General features: G+C 39.0%; 2 long non-coding RNA genes across 2 annotated transcripts in view; both read right to left on the bottom strand.

Annotated features, from left to right (window-relative positions):
- Positions 1–17,021, bottom strand: part of LOC309606032 — a 1,194,635-nt gene that overhangs the window by 676,528 nt on the left and 501,086 nt on the right. The gene's annotated exons all lie outside the window — the stretch shown is intronic.
- Positions 1–17,021, bottom strand: part of LOC309606027 — a 52,750-nt gene that overhangs the window by 22,242 nt on the left and 13,487 nt on the right. Inside the window, exon 2 of the long non-coding RNA XR_014231613.1 lies at positions 1–17,021. This exon is cut by the window's left edge and continues 22,242 nt beyond it. This is a non-coding gene — a long non-coding RNA (uncharacterized lncRNA).

Here is a 17,021-nt window from a genome sequence, read left to right as displayed (position 1 = left end):
TTTCATTTTTGGGAGAGCTGAAACTGTAGTTAGGTCTTGACTTGGTGAAGTGGAGCTTAGCATAAGCAACTCCATTTTGGGCTTGTTATCTTGTCTTTAACATAACACAAATAACACTTCTTTATGAAAAAAAATTAGTGAGAAGAATGGCATAGTTTTACATTTCTTGAAAATCAATATCTAGCTTACAGTTGGAGTCTTATATCTGTTTCTGCATTCAATCTGTTTTAATCATTGTTTTAGTTAACATGTATGTAGAAAATCTGGTCTCTCACATTAAGAGGGAGGACTTGGTAGACCACCTGAAAGAGTCTTGCGAACTCTCAGGAAGTGGTGTGCTAGTAAATATTATGATAACCAGCTCATCAAGGAGGAAATAAAAGCCCATTTGGTAGCATTTGCCCATTTTTCTGGTGTAAATATTCCCAACACGGCTGATAATGCAGAGCTGGGAAGAAATGCACAGTAGCACACAATTACATATTTCTATATAAAAATACAATAGACTTAATAACCTCAAGAACATAGAAATAGTGAAATGTAGTAAAATATTTAGGAAATGATGGGGTTTGAGTATTTATTACCTTTATTTTTATATAACCTAATTGTAAGTTGTTATAATTTAATTTTTAATAACTGTCATATTTAACAACTGGCTCATAAAATTCTCGAAAATGTGATAGTTGGTGCTTATGAGATGATAGAAGCTGCTCCAGCACACCACAATCTCCAGGGGTCCTCAGACCATACTTAGAGAACCACTGTATCAAATTAGTTTGACAAAAGTTTATTAAGCACTTATTTTGTGCTTGTATCTGGATATAACATAACTTGAAATCTAGAAATAAAACAAATAATATCAAGGTTAGGGAAAAATAATTAGCAAATGTATTAATTAGGATCATTTTAAACCTTCTATTATTAACTCAATTAATTTAAATATCTGGTTTCTTTAATATCCTCCCCTACCTCCGCCCCAAATGATGGTGTGGTTGAATTTCCTCTAGGAGAGGTAGATGTTACTATTTTATATTTTGTAGTAGGGCTGTAGGCTAAGTCAATATTTTCATCTGACAGCTGTGATCTGGATATAAGATCTCTCTAAAGGTAAAATATTATCATCCTTACCAGCGGAGGTATATAAACCACTATGATTTACGAATTTAACCTTCTCTGCTACAGACAGCAGGATTTGTTTGGTCTTCAGTACAACTGTAGTGTTTCCAGATTAGAGGAAGCATACTCATGGTGAATGTGTGAAATATCTACTGGCGTTATGGAAAATTAGTCATTTAATGATCATTTATTGATTATCTGCTCTGTTCTAGAAGCTGGTGAGCTTACCATGCTAAGTAGCCACTCAGTGTTTAAGGCCAACATTGATCAAGGGTATTTCCTTGAGCACTGGAATTGGTGTCCGATAAGTATTGCCCTGAGCATCATGAGAGCAGAGCGTAGGGGCGCATAAGGTCCCTTTTCATTCTATTCTCCAGCTTCCCAGCTATGTTACCTGTGAACATACACATGAAATCTTCTTTAGTGACAGCTGGAGTCACACTTGCTTTGGTCGCTGCCATGCGGCATTTGAAATAATTTAGCAATAAAGTATTTTTGTTGTTGGTTTGTTTTAAGTGTCATCTATAAAGGGAAAGTAATTAAATTTCAAGAGACACCTGGCAAGAGCCTTTCCAAAGGGTCTTGTTCTCTCAAGACTTGCGCTCTGTGCTTCTGCCAAGCACTGGAATTGCCAGAATGCGATTCCATTTCAGTGGCTGCAGTCTCTGAATGGTGGGGTCTGTTTGGTGTAGCTGGGTGTCATTTATCAAAGCACACCTCTGAAAGATGTGTGACTTAGTTGTCAGCTATGAAAAAATATCTGGTGTGGTTAGAAAGTTAAAGCCCTCTTCTGTGCCTTTCCTTGTCATCTGGGGTTTTAGAAAAGAAAGAGCTGGGGATAAGGCAGGAGAAATGAAAGCTGCTTCATGTGATTTCCATGGCCTTGGTTCCACACCTACCCACCCCTAATGGGAGTGGATGGAAGCCCAGGCTGTTTTTCAGAATAACTAACTCTGTGACCCTGGGTCAGTCTATGAGAAGTTGAACTACATACCCTGTTTTCCTGTAGTTCTAAAATAAGTTCGTATCAAACATGAGAAACTATAAAAGTTCACAAAAGCTCAAGGTTTGTTGATATTAAAGCTAGGTAACCACTCTGGAAGCAGTTGAATGGAGAAATGCTTTACCAACGGCAGGAAAATCTATTATGAAATAGCCTAGGTGTGAAGGAAAACCTTATCAGTGGCAACAGGAAGGGAGAGATAGGGACCTATCTCAGAGATATTTAGAAAGTTGGGCGAACAGTAGAACAGTACCTGGTTACGGTACAGAGAGGAGGCGATGTGCATCTAGCCTGACTCCCCTCTTGGATATTGGCACCATTAACTAAGACATGCAGTGTGGGGAGGAGGAGAAGGGTGTATAGTGGAAGAAAAGTTGAACTCAGTTTCTGATACGAGTCTGAGGTGTCTGTGGGACATTCAAAGAGAAATTGTCAATACGCGATTGGATATATAGGCCTGGAACTCAAGGGAGTGGGTAGAGATACATGTTTGGGAGTCTTCAGCATTTAGGTGAACAGATGGCCAAAACTGGGATAAGGGAAGAAGAGCATCAGAACATCTGGACAGAACTCTAATTTATACTTAGTAGAGAGAAGAAAAGGAGCCTGTGAAGGAGGATCCAGAGACGTAGATGGTCAATCAGGAAACGTTGGTGTCTTAGACCAATAAAGAGCTTGGACAGCTAAGCTAGAAACCAGTGCTTCCCATTCTTTAATATACATATGAATCGTCTTCTGGTTAAAATGCAGATTCTCATTGAGTAGTTCAGAGGTGGGACCTAAGATTCTGCATTTCTAACAAGTTCCCAGGTGACACCACTGCTGCTGATTCACACTTTGAGTAGCAAGGTTCTAGGACACAGAAAATTCAAAAAGGTTGATATTGATAGTTTTCTGCTTGCGAAAAGGAGGAGGAATCAGTGGTTGTGAAGAAAAGCACACCAGTATTTAAAGTTGAGACAACATTCCTTTTTCAAGAGTATTTAATGAGCTCTTAAGTTCAGGGCCACCTTCTCTGAAATTTAAAATCTGCTAGGTCTAGAAGAGTGCCACGAGATTTAGCAATATAGAGGTTGGTGGTCTTAGTGAGAGTAGTTTGATACAGCACTCGGGCTGACACTTGATTGCAGTTGGTTGATGGAAGAAGGATACAAACATGTAACTTATTTTGAGAGACTGATTTGTTTTCCCAACATTTTGTTATGATAATTTTTAAAAATACAGCAAAGCCAAAAGCATTTTACAGTGAACTTTTGTGTATGCCTCATCTTCCCTCTGACATTAGCACTCCCAAACTCACCTTATCACATATATACCAACATATCTACCCTTCTAAATACCCTTCCATCAATCCTACTTTTCAAAGCATTAAAAACTTTCCTCAATACTCAGCATACATATTATTGAATAGAGTTCACTATTCGCTTATAGATTTTTTCCTTTGAAATACAGTTTCCATATATAAAAAGCACAAATCCCAAATGCATATTCCCTGACTGTTGACAAATGCACACACTTGTGTAATTCAAACCCCTGTTAGTACGTAGAATGTTACCATTGCCCTAGAAAGTTCTCTCCTGCCTCTTCACTACCAACCCCAAGAGGCAAACTCCTTTCTGATTTTATACCTCTTTATATTAGTTTTCCCTGTTCTAGAATTTCATATAAATACAATCAGGGAGTATAGTCTTTTTTTGTAAGGCTTCTGTGATGGTTAATTTTATGTGTCAAATTGGCTAGGCTATAGTACCCAGCTATGTAATCAAACACCAGTCTACGTGTTGCTTTGAAGGCATTTTGGAAATGTGTTTAACATCCACAGTCAATTACCTTTCAGTAAAGGAGATTTCCCTTGATAATGTGCGTAGGCCTTGTCCAATCAGTTGGAGGCCTGAGGAGCAAAAACTGAGGTTTATTGAAGAAGAAGAAATTCTGCCTCAAGACTGCAGCCTACATTGCCAGCCTGCCAGTCTGCCCTTGCCCACCCCAACAAATGTATAAGCCAGTTCTTATAACCCTTTTATGTGTGTGTATACATATTGCTCTTGTTCTGTTCTGTTTTTTTGGAGATCCCTGATTGATATAGATTTTTTTCACTCACCATAATATTTTTGAGATTCATCTATGTTGTTGCACATATATTGTTGCGTAGTATTCCATTGTATGAATATACCATGGTTTGTTTATTCATTTTCCTATTGATGGACTCCTAGACTATTTCTGGGTTTTGGCTAATTATGAATAAAGCTGCTGTAAACAATCTATGGCAAGGCATTTTGTGAATATGTTTCTATTTATCTTGTGTAATTCTTGGGGTAGAATTAAGGGGTCATAGAATAAATGTATGTTAAATTTTCTAAGAAGCGATCAGACCTTTTCCCTAAAGTTACTGAATCATTTTATATTCCCATCACAATGCAGGAGCGTTCTAGTTGCTCCACATCCTCACCAACACTTGGTAGAGTTAGTCCTGTAGATTTTGGCCATTCTTGTGGGTGCGTAATGGTATCTCATTGTTGGTTAGTTTACATTCCCTAATGAACAATTCCTTCATGTGCATATTGTCCATTCATACATCCTTCCTTGTGATGTATCTGTTCAAAGCCCCTGTCCACTCCTCCACTGTTTTTTCTATCATTCTTGATATCAGCCCCTTGCCATATATGTATCTTGAGAATATCTTCTCCCAGGTAAGATGAGCTTTCATTAATACATCTTTTGGGTGCTGATAAAGTCACTCTCTTCTGCAAGGGGTTTTCTAAGACGGATATATCATAGATTCAAAGGTAAGATTGCAAAGCATCTTTTGAAAACATTATCTCCTTTCCCTCTGAATTCTAGAGTTGTTTTATGGTGCAGGGTGAGGTGAATTACTCTGTGTAACCCTGTATACACCTTATTGGGCCCACATTGGCAGAACACATCATTTCTCAGTTATTAACTGAAATTGACATCTTTTCTTAGTGGGGTCAACACTTCAGTCTGTTATTTGCCATCACTTTTTCTGAGTTGTATTTTCTCACATAAAATATTCTCGTCCCTTGTTTATTGCTTCTATTTCCTATTTCTGCAACAGCATAGAAACTTCCAGCCAACATCTCTGGGAAAATTACTTGTGCCAAAGAAAATGACAAATATTCCAATACGTAAACACTACAGTCTTACTCTGATCTCTTTCAGTCTTACTCTGATCATTGTCGCCTTACTCTAGTGATGAAAATACATTCTTGAAGAATAATTCCATTTCTCTGTGCTGGAAATGTAAAGAGAGTTCTTTCTTTACCCTCTTGATCAATTTTATAGGTATACTTTTCCCTTAATTTCTTTTTCCTAGCAACAGAAAAAGGTTCTGTTTGAGAAACTGTCCTTTCTGGTCTCACATACTTAGAACCTTTATGAAATGAATGGGTTTAGTAAAAGGTCTCATTAGTAATACAGACATGCTCATTTTTGTTGTTTTTGTTGAGACCTTGAGACAGTCTCTCTCATTTCTACCAGTAGTACACGTAATTTCTTAACAGTTATTTTACTTCTTCAGGTTAAATCAAAATAGAAAATTATATAGGAAGAAAAAAAGCATAACTTCCTCATTCTTACATATTTTGAGAACCAGGGACTTAGCAGCTCCTTGATTATATCTAAAAAGACAGGAAACTCTTTGGTCTCTTCACTTGTCTTTTTGACACTTACTGAAGTGATACAGACCTTGCTCCTCCCACCAATTGGAAATCAATACCCTGGCTAATGGTGTGCCAATCTAAGGCACCTGACTACTTAGATAGCTGTTGAAAGATGAGACACAAAACCTACCTCACTGGCATTGCTGGTTTGAAGCTTTTGCTTGAAGTACTCAAAACCTTTCAATTTTATAATAATTGTTATGGAATTTTGTGGGAGTGGGGAATTAAAAATAGTAGACTCTAGCCAGGTGTGCATCTGCCTGAAGCTATGGAATAGGCAGGCTTGCAGAGATTGTTATGACTTCATTCACTTCGTCCAGGTTGGACAGATGGGTCCAAAGTCTCTGGAGTTTCCCAGGGTTCTTCATTGTCCAGAAACGATGTCCTTGATTCATCTTTACTAAGAATCCCTCTAGTTGTGGCCGCACTCTATCAAGCCAGCACTACAAAAGTCAACTGTAGCAACAAAATACAGAAAGTTCATACACTCTCTCAAAGAAAAGAAGAAATGTTAGATTAGAGCCCTCATTTATTCCTTGATTAAAAATTTATTGAGTGCCTACAATGTTCCATACGTTCCTGCTCATTGCTGGAGTACACTGCTCATGTCTAGTGGAGAAAGACAGAGATGTACACAGTTAGTTACAATTCCTTAGATGTTAGGTATAGAGGTGTGCAAAGAGACCCATGGATTTTCATGGGAGGGTCCACTTGCATGCATGGGTGTGTTAGTGTGTGTGTATGTGTGTGGTGGTTAGGGAAGTTGTCTGGAATATTTGATGACATCAGTCAAATTTTGAAAGGATGGGTGGGAGTTAGCCAGGTCAGTAGGGTAGAAAGGGTATTTACGGTAGAAGGGACAACATTTGCAACCACAGAGAGGCATGTGAGAACATGGCCCTTGAAGAAGGTCAAGTAGCTTAGTCAGATTGGGATTTAAGGTTCAGTAGGGAAGAATGGAGAGAGATAAAACTTGAGAGGTTTGCCAGATTATGAAGGTTGTAGGATGCTGTGCTAAGGGGTAATAAGTGGACCATCGAAGAGCTTTAAGCAGGGCAATGTCTTGAGGTTTAGAAATATCACTTTTGCAAGGTAATGAATGGGTTTGAAAGTGGCACAATAAATAACAATAGAAAACATTTGGCTAGCATTCAGTATGTGCTAGCATTACAATAATTTTATGCATTGATTCCTATTATTATCCCCATATTACACAAGACATAGTAAGGAAGTGGATTTTATGGGATTTTAAGTGATTATTGAAAGAACAGTGAGGAGTGAGAGGGAGAAATTAAGGATGATCTGGGTCATGGTAGCACTGATTATTAAAGTGGGAAATATAGGAGAAATATATTCTGCAAGGATGTTTACAAGTTTAGTTTTGGTCATTTTCACTTTCCGGTGCCTGTGGGACATTCAAGTGGAGATGGCCAATGATCAGTTAAATTTTGAGGTAAGTCTAGGAATGTGCACTTGGAACTATAAGAATAGGGGGAGGTAATTATCAATATGGACCCAGGCATGAGTTCCCAGGGAGACTGGGTACAGTGAAAAGAGAAACAAGCCAAGGATGGAACCTTGACAAACACCAACAGTTAGAGCATTCTTTGGCTTTCAAACCAATTTTAAGCCATGGAAATAGTTGTGCAAATAAAATTTGTGGAAGGAAAATCAATTTATAGGAAAGATCAAAACCAAACTGGTCTGGTTGAATGGTTCTGGCAGTGGTGGAGAAAGGGGGCTGCAGGCAGGGACTGGATTGTTGGGGGCAGGGATCAGTGTGTGAGTGGTGAAGCCTAACAGTCGGGATTCCTAAATTAGTTATCTATTGCTGCATAACAAATCCCCCAGAAGTGGAGCAGTTTAAAACAACAAGCATTTATTATCTCACAGTTGCTGTGGGTCAGGAATCTGGGTGAGGCTTAGCTGGGTTCCTCCAGCCCAGGGTCTTTCAGGTTGCAGTCTGGTTTTGCTGGCCGTGCCTGTGGTCTCATCTGAAGGTTTGACTGGCAGAGTATCTTCTTTCAAGCTCACTCACCTGGGTTTTGAGGCCTCTGTCACTCATCACATGGGCCTTTCCATATAGCAGTTGGCTAATTCATGTTGAACAATCCAAGAGAGGGCAAGGGAGAACCCTTTCAAGGTGGAAGCCACAGTCCTCCTATAGACTAATCGCAGAAGTTAGGTCTGCAGTCTTCCGTTCACTAGAAGTAACTCAGTAGGGCCAGTCCACCAGTCTACCTCAAGAGGATGGGGTTATACAAGGGATATGAATACCATGGGGCAGTTAAGTTTTGAGGTATGTCTAGGAATATACATTTGGAAACTGTAAGAATAGAGGGAGGTAATTATCAATATGGACATGGGCATGATTTCCTAAGGAGAGTGTATACAGTGTAAAGAGAAATAGGCCAAGGATGGAACCTTGACAAACACCAACATTTAGAGCATTCATTGGCTTTCAAACCAATTTTCAGCTGTGGAAATAGTTGTGCAAGTGAAATTTGTATAAGGAAAATCACAAGGGATATCAATACCATGAGGCAGAGATCACTGAGGGCTATTTTTGAGGCTACTTATAAAAATCCTTATCCCCAGGGCATCCCCTTATTTGGGATTCATAATGCCCTGTTTGACAGTCACTGATTTAAATTATGAGCAGAGAAATCAGTACTCAAAAAAGAAACTGGGTCACAAGAAATCATGGAGGAAAGAAGAAAACTGGGAAGAGGTGATATTCTCTAAACCACCAAAACAGTGCGTTTCAAGAAGGAAGGAGAGGTCATCAGTGTCAAATACTACACTTATATTAGAAGCCACCCTCTGATTTAACATTGATAATCAAGGAGGGGCAATTGCAATAAACTGTTGGGGTGGAAGACAGATTACTGTGGATAGAAGTGTGAAGTCAAGGAGTGAAACTAGTGAGAACAGGAGACTTAAAAATAAAGACCCTATAATGTAGGAAGGAGAGTGTGTGCTAAATAGAGGTGATCTATGCTTAAAGGAGGCTTTTTTAATGGAGATGCAACATATGAAACCATTTCTGATAATGAGGTATCTCTATAGCAGCAATAACGAAGAAATAAAGCAGTCTGGGATATGATACTCTGGTACTTCATTCCAGTGACCAAAGCCTATGCAATGCCCTGCCCAGGGTTGCAGAAGAGCAGAGTATAATGTATGCCATAGACTGACTTGGAGATAAAGACTGGACTAGTAAATCCAAAAAGGAATGCCAAAGAGTCTTTTCTAACATTAAATTTCTCCCCTCTGGTAATTTATTACAGTGGCCTGAGGCATTATATTTCTGTGCTGTAGCACAGCATTTATTCTGTATATTTGGATCTTTTATATAAGTCACATGTGTTAGGGAGGTAATGCTCATCCTAACGCACCAAATGTAACTCAGATTCTGACGTTAAGTGCTAGGAGGCACATTTCTTTGAATATGCTTCTAACCAAGTTTGTTTCCCCCACTCTTCGTTTTTTTCCCCTAATAAAATTTCTTCTCCTGGGTTCTCTTGGTTAAAGATAGTACTACCATATAGTTCTAGTGTAGTGGTTAAAGTCACAGGCTCTGGAGTTATACTATCTGGCTTCACTTTACAGCTCTCACATGGATTAGCTGTGTGACCATGGGCAAAGTACTTAACCTCTCTGTGCTTCTTTTATCACTTGCAAAATTGTACACAATTTACCACCTGCGAAATGGTAAAATATTTCTCACTAAGACTGTTATGAGTATTAATGAAGTACTAGCAGTTAGAAAAATGCCTAGCATATAGGAAACACTCAACAAATGTTGGGTGCCTTCACCTCATTACTGTTTTCTTATCACCTCCATTGGAAACCTGAGTTATCATTGATCCCTCTCTCTTCCTTCATCCTTCTATGTCTGACTGGCTGTTCAGTCTATGCTACTTTTGAAGTAGTTAGTGAACTTGTCTTTAGTAAGAAGATTTTAATTAGCGGCATTAGACACAAAACTTGCCTGCTTGAAGCTGTGACAGATTATCCTACCGTTTACCTCAAAAATGGTACATAACATCAATTACTATACGGAGTTGAACAGTGTTCCCCCCAAATTCGTGTCCACCTGGAACCTCAAAATGTGATTTTATTTGGAAATAGTGTTTTGCAGATATGACTAGTCAAGATAAAGTCATCCTGGATTAAGGTGGGCCCTAATCCAATGACTGGTGTCCTTATAAGAAGAGAAAACAGAGGAACAGAGATAGATGGAGAGAGAAGACAGCCATGAAGAGGAAGGCAGAAACTGATTCAGCTACAAGCAAAGGAATGCTAAGACTTACTGGCTAGGAAAAGGCAAGGAAGAATTCTTTCCTAGAGCCATCAGAGAGATTGTGATACTGCTGACACCTTAATTTTGGACTTCAGAACTGTGAGAGAATAAATTCCTGTTGTTTATAGTCAACAAGTTTGTGTTAATTTGTTATAGAAGCCTTGTGAAACTAATACAGTTACTAATAGACTTTTCCAAACTCTTTAGCATGGCATCCAGTGATCTGACCTCTTGTGTTCTGGCCAGATTCTGCTTCTATATTCAGACCTTTCGTCCATCACTCATGCTGTTTACTCAGCCCAGTAGGTCTGCCCTCCCCCACTGCCCCACTGATACTCTTACTTAAAGACTTGAATCAACTCTGCATCTTCCTATCAGAATTATTTGCTCACCTCTCTGTTTTCCATACAGAGTATGTTGCTTTTACCTCTAACATATATTTTGTCTTTGTGCTTTGTTTACATGCTTATCTCTTTCACCAGACTCTAAGTTTCTTTAAATCAGGGTCTGTGCCTTTTTGGTCTCATATATATGGAGTTTCTGTGTTATGTTGATGAGGATAGATTGGGTCAATAATGAACACAGTGCTTGTTGGAGTTTATAACATGTTTGTTATGTGAATGAATGAGAGTGAATGAATGAATGAACCTGGGGAACACACAGCACTCTCAGCTTATAGTTTGCAGGCAGACCTCCCTAATCCTTCTATCAATCAATGACTGTGAATCCAGAAAGCCCACTGTCAGAGATTCATTATTTGGGGTTATCAAGATTCTCATGATCTCTTTAGAAACCACAGCTCAGAAAAGAATAAGCCATTAAACCCAGAACATTTTCCTGAGAATGTGTTTATCAAATCAAAGACAAAGAGAAAATGAAAGAACTGGGCTACAAGGAAGGAAAGAAGGTGGAAGGATGATAGAGTTTTTTACTTAGGGATGAACTTTGTAAGGTTTAGACACCTGAGGAGCCAGGAAAGAGGCTCCAATCACATTTTTTTCCTTAAATCACATTTTTATATGGGAGGCAGATGAGAATGCTTAGTCATTGCATAGTTGCTGCTATTAGACAAGTAGCCCCTTTATGGAGTCTGGATGTCCTATTTCTGGAGGAGTTGGGCAATGCAAAAAGGCAGCAGTGAAGGAGAGTCCTCTGGTGCCCAGGTTTAGTCTACTCCTTCCTTCTGTAGATTAGTTGGTGGCTCCCTCTGGATTCCACTCCTCCAAGGAAGCTGATACAGTAGCTTCCAAGTCATTATTTTCGCAAGTCTTGTTTATCCTAATTTCACCTCCTGTCTGGTGGGGAAGCAGCTCTCAGGCCGGGTACTACAATTCTTTATGTTTGCTGAGGCAGAGAGAGCTTTGATGAGCTGAGCTGCTCCTGCTCTGTGGCTAAGAGAGGCTGTGGGGCTCTGTCCTCCACGGGGGTGAGCAATAGAGCACAAGGCTTTCTGTTGAGGCTCTTGGACTAAAAAAGCAGAGGTTTGTCTGTCCTCATCATTATGCTTGGAACCTCAAGGCAGTGTTTGGAATGCATGCTCCCCACCTGTGTCTACCAATATATTCCCTGGGGCATGACTCAAAATTATTCACATGCTAGTGTTCAGGCCTAGGCCAAAATGTTTGAAAATTATTTATGTTCCAATTACACTTCATTACTTTTTTTTTTAACATCTTTATTGGAGTATAGTTGCTTTACAATGTTGCGTTGGTTTCTGCTGTATAACAAAGTGAATCAGCTATATGTATACTTATGTCCCCATATCTCCTCCCTCTTGCGTCTCCCTCCCACCCCCCCCATCCCACCCTTCTAGGTGGTCACAAAGCACCGAGCTGATCTCCCTGTGCTATGCGGCTGCTTCCCACTAGCTATCGATTTTACATTTGGTAGTGTATATATGTCCATGCCACTCTCTCACTTCGTCCCAGCTTACCCTTCCCCCTCCCCGTGTCCTCATTACTTTTAAACTAAAGATCTCATTTCACACCAGTGACGAACCCAATACAATCTGGCTAATTTCAAAGCAGCCACAGAGAACCTGCATTTGGGGGCCATATTTCAATAAAGACACGGCATACCATTTAGACCTTCCCCAGTTTGTGAGATAAAGTGCTTCAGTAAAGCTCAGAGATCAAATCTGGAGTTGCTATTAAAAAATAAAGAAATGATAACTATTTATTTAAAAAATTCTGTGAGCTTTTCTTAATCAGTTTCGGGCAATATCCATGCAGTAGTTCATTTTTTTTGTTGTTTTTTTTAAAAGTGTTTTCAAGCAGCTTTTACTCCTTTCCTCCAATTCTGTGATTAAATCCAAATGATGTTGCAGTAGATCTTTACTCCCACAATTTCAAAACTATCACTCTGACTACTGTGATTTTGTTAGGCCCTCTAGCACCAGTCAAAATAAATTGTTTCAAATGAGAGAGGTATTGTCAGTGGCTTAAATATAAGCTCTAGGAATTAGATATCTTCTCCCTCATTTCAGGTTGAAATATCACTTTTAGCCAAAGCATTCCCTAAGGAAAAGGATGCAATATGTCCTTGAGGTCCTCGCTGCCAGGTTTTTAGCCAGAGAACTGAGCTTTCACTGAGGGCTGTAGGGTCCTGGTTCAGAAGATCCAGCTGAGAGACTTTTTCCCCTCACATCCTCACAAGATGTTATCTCTGGCTTCTCATCTTGGTTGGGGATATTTTTAGCTTTTCTTATAAGTGTTTCTTTGTTTTAACTCTCTGTAGGCCAATGGTAACTTGGTGTTGATTTTAATTTATATGGTATGGTGGTGTGGGTGCTTCCACTGGACTAGTTCTTTAAAGAGTCATGTATCAATAAAAGATTAGAACATTAGCAAACATTTGATTCACCTGTGAAGCTACCCCAGTTTGCCAGGTCCAGGGTGTGGACTTCAGACGTCAGCTCCCATGTCTGCCACTAACTGACTACATCCTTGAATATGACCTCGGAGAAGACCTTCATTCCTTAGAGCTTTGACTATTTTGTAAACTGCAGAGTGTGAACCAAAGGTGTTTTCCCTAATTGCCCTGTGGAATACTGATCTTTGACATGGTAATAAGTGTTCTGCACAACACACAAAAACTAAAATAAAACAAAGCAAAAACCTCTGTGGTAAAATAGGTGTGAGAAATCCTTCTAATATATTCTTCTCTGGAAGATTTATATTTTCTATTAGCATCTTAAAGCCTTTAACATTTCAGTAGTAAACAAACCTGTATAAATCTGTGTTTTTCACACTTAACTGATCATTGTATCAGTTAGGATAGACTAGGTTATGCTGAGAGAAAAATACACCCAAATCTCATAGGCTTAAAATAAGAAAGTTTCTCTGTCTCTGTCTGTCTGTGTCTGTTTCCCTCTGTCTCTCCCTTTTTCTCTTCTATCTCTCTCATTACATTTCCAATATGGATTAATGGCAGTGGAGAGGGGCTTTTTTCTTCATAGTCACTCAGGGATACAGCTGATGGAGTAGACATCATCATGAAAATTGCAGGCCATTTTGCCTGAAAGCAAGTTTAGGAGGGTCTCAAACCAGCCATTTGAATGTTACAGCCCAAATATGATGCATATAATTTCCACTCACAATTCATTGGCCTGAACTAGTCATATGACCCTAGTCAACCACAAGGGAGATAGTACCCAGAGGAGAGGAGTACTGGATGGTGGTGAGCAAAACTAATGACCACTATGACTCTGGAACCCTTTCTTATTGTAAAAGCTATAACTAACTTGCAGAGTTACATTCTGGAAAATTCTGTTCTGGATGAATTTTCTAAGAGCCCTTTCAATTCTGAAGGTTTATAATTCTATGATCTAGTCTCAGAAGACTTTTCCCCTTTCTAATTAGTATGCGTGACTCTCTGGAAGAAAATACCTTTTAATTATTTTCTTTGTTTATTGTGGTAAAATTTATATAACGTAAAACACATTTTTTATAAGCTAAAACATTAAGGGATGAACCTTCTAATTGGCTGTAGGATATTTTTAGGATAGCTGGTTAATATCAAAGCATATCTGCACACCAACAAAAAGAAACCAGTTATATTTTTTAGTCCAATTTCATAACCTTGACTTAAGAGATTAAACGAGGTTTGCCTGTGACCAAATCCTGTTGAAAACTAGAATGTAGACAGTCATCTCTGAGAGAGGGAGCCAGTTCAGAGCAAATTGATGAGTCTTTTGCTTGGGGAGTCCTTTTCTATTCCCTTCTGGCTGTCAGTTAAGATCCCAAAGATGAGAAAGGGAAGAATTCGTCTTCCAGAAGCAGAATATGCATATGTAAAAGGATATATACATATATATTTTAAAAATTAATCTAATATATTAATATATATTTTAATTAATCTAAATTCACCTCCCAGATGATGGGGCCAGAAATTAGATAATGTCCCCACCATCCCTCATCCACCTATGTCTCCTGATTTTCCTTTTGCCATAAAATCCCTTTGTCTTCTAACAAAATCATAAGACTGCAGTCATGTAGAAATAAGAGGCTTGCCTTTAGTATGGTGTAATATTTTTTCTAGTGTGAGGGATACAATTTATAATATTTGGGTGAGCTGCTGACTTGTCTCCAATAAGAGAGGTTCAATCTATCTACAGTTCATTCTGACCAACTGCCTGGTAGGGACCTCAGTGGCCAGGGTGATATTTAATATGTCACTGAATAGCCTGAGGCTATGATAAATTCGTAAACTTCTACCTCCCTTCCCTCAATACACATGCGATTTGTTGACGTGTTTATATACCATTCTGGGAATGGAGGCAGATTTATAAACATTTTGTAATGCAAAATGGAGTTAAGTACAAAACTATGCACTGTCATGGTTTGTGAATTGCTAATAGGCCACAAGTCTGGCTTAAATATACATCACATCCTGAGGCATTAATCAATTCCTAGAGCTGAGAGAACACAAGGCTTGTCCTTCGGGGACACACAATGCCTATTTTGAAAAAAGGAATTATAATAAGGAGCACATAGGCATTCTAGACCTTGAAGCTCTTAGCAGTAGCACATCTTTTGTTTCATTTTTGAATGAAAAGCATTTACAAGATGATACATGTGGTAGATTCAGCCTGACTTTTTAAAAAAGGATAAATATAGTGGCCTTGCCTCTATAGGAAATATCCAATTGTTTGGTGACTTATTGATTCCCAAATATTTGGCCCTTGGACTACATAAAGAAAAATGCCTCTTGTGTGTAAAATCTGTTTGAGGCTGAGCCCATCATGAAAAATGAATGGATTTATGAGTGGGGAAAAAACAAATCTCTTTTTCTTTTCTCTTTTTGCTTTGCTGTCACATACTGCTAAAACACTGATGTTTACTTTCCCTTTGCCTATGTTTCCAAGGTACAAGATCCTTTTATTTTTCTGTTAAAATATATTTGAAGCCCTTGGAGATGCCATACCCACAATCACAGTATCTTCAAAGTGCTTTTACATATATCCTTTAGTGATCTGGCCAGCATCATATGAAACGCCTTAGACAACCTGGCATCTTCTGCATTTTGAAGATGTGATAATTGAGGTTTAGCTTAAATGACTGGTCAAGAATATTTAGCTAGAAAATAGTTGAATTGGGACTGAAAACCAGATTTTCAGATATAAAACTAAGGCTTTCCCTGACTGTGATAATTGTTCATAAAATTAGTTCCCTGGTAGGTAAATACATAGGTATTATTTGTTTATTAAGTAATTCCTTAGGTTTTCGGAAGGGAATAAACTCCCCAATAAAAATACATTGCAAAAAAATGAAACTACATCACTAAAACAAAACAAACAAGATGTTATAGAGTATGTACCATATCATACCTAGAGAGTTTAAGAACTTTCAAATTGACCTTTTGTGTCTCTGTTTCCAGATTCGTTCTGGCCAGATGGGACATGACCTGGGGTTGGAACAGAATTTCTCTATGAAAACACTCTGACGGGGAAACACTTCTCTCCAGGTCTAGATGTTTCCTTCCGTATGACAGGAGCTCAGCAAGCATGTGTCCTCTAGTCTGCCTCTTCCTCACTCTGACCCAGAGGAGGAAGAATGACTTACCTGATTAATACACTTGAGAGGAATGATTAGGACATAAGTGTACTCAGCTCAGCCACTTCCTTCTATTTTTGGACAGTCTTTCTGCTGTGCTCTTTCAGGAGTGGCATCTGCCCCTTGAGGGACAGAGTGGGAGGCTATCCCCAATTCTGTGTGGCTGTGACTGGGGTGACGTCTGCCTAATTCTCTGGTACACACATTAGCCAACCCAGCTCAACATTTATCTGTCAAAATGTGATACTTGGACATCCCTCTGACACTCCTGGCCTTATTTTTTTATTTGTTCAGATCCTGGGTTGATTCGAGAGGTACCATTTCCTAAGCACATTTAATGATCTCAGTAGCCATGACCCCTGAATTTTTTATATCTTTTAAACTACATATTCCTTTTTAACTTTGGAGCGTTTGCTGGAAATATGAATTCCTAAAGCCTGAAATATAGTTAATAATAAAAATATTAATAATTGCAGCTGACATAGTCTGATACCATGCTAAATACTTTGCTTGCTTTATCTCATTTAATCCTCATTATAATAGTTTTGTTGGCCATACATGTTGTTTTCAGCTGTCAAATGAGATTTGGGTTCAGTATCGTTGAATGAGAACACCCCCCTTTATTGACATAGCAGCATAAAAACTGTACTGTCTAAAGCAGCAAAGGGTGATTGGAGAGGGGAAAGGATTCTGTACTGTGAGTCCAAGATTTTTCTTTAGAAATGAAAAAGTTACTCACTAAGCTTGGGAGGCTCTGGATGTCAGCCCTCAGCTCTTCGCCCTCCTGGGGACAGGCAGGAGGAGCCGGGCAGTACACGGTCCTTTTCCCGTCCTTGCTCTGGACAGTGGAGAGTCCTGGAAGG

This window comes from Balaenoptera borealis (assembly GCF_965194805.1).
Source record: "Balaenoptera borealis genome assembly, chromosome: 11".
Lineage (NCBI taxonomy): Eukaryota > Metazoa > Chordata > Mammalia > Artiodactyla > Balaenopteridae > Balaenoptera > Balaenoptera borealis.
Note: the sequence above shows the minus strand (reverse complement) of the source record. Positions and strands in the feature narration are given on the sequence as shown.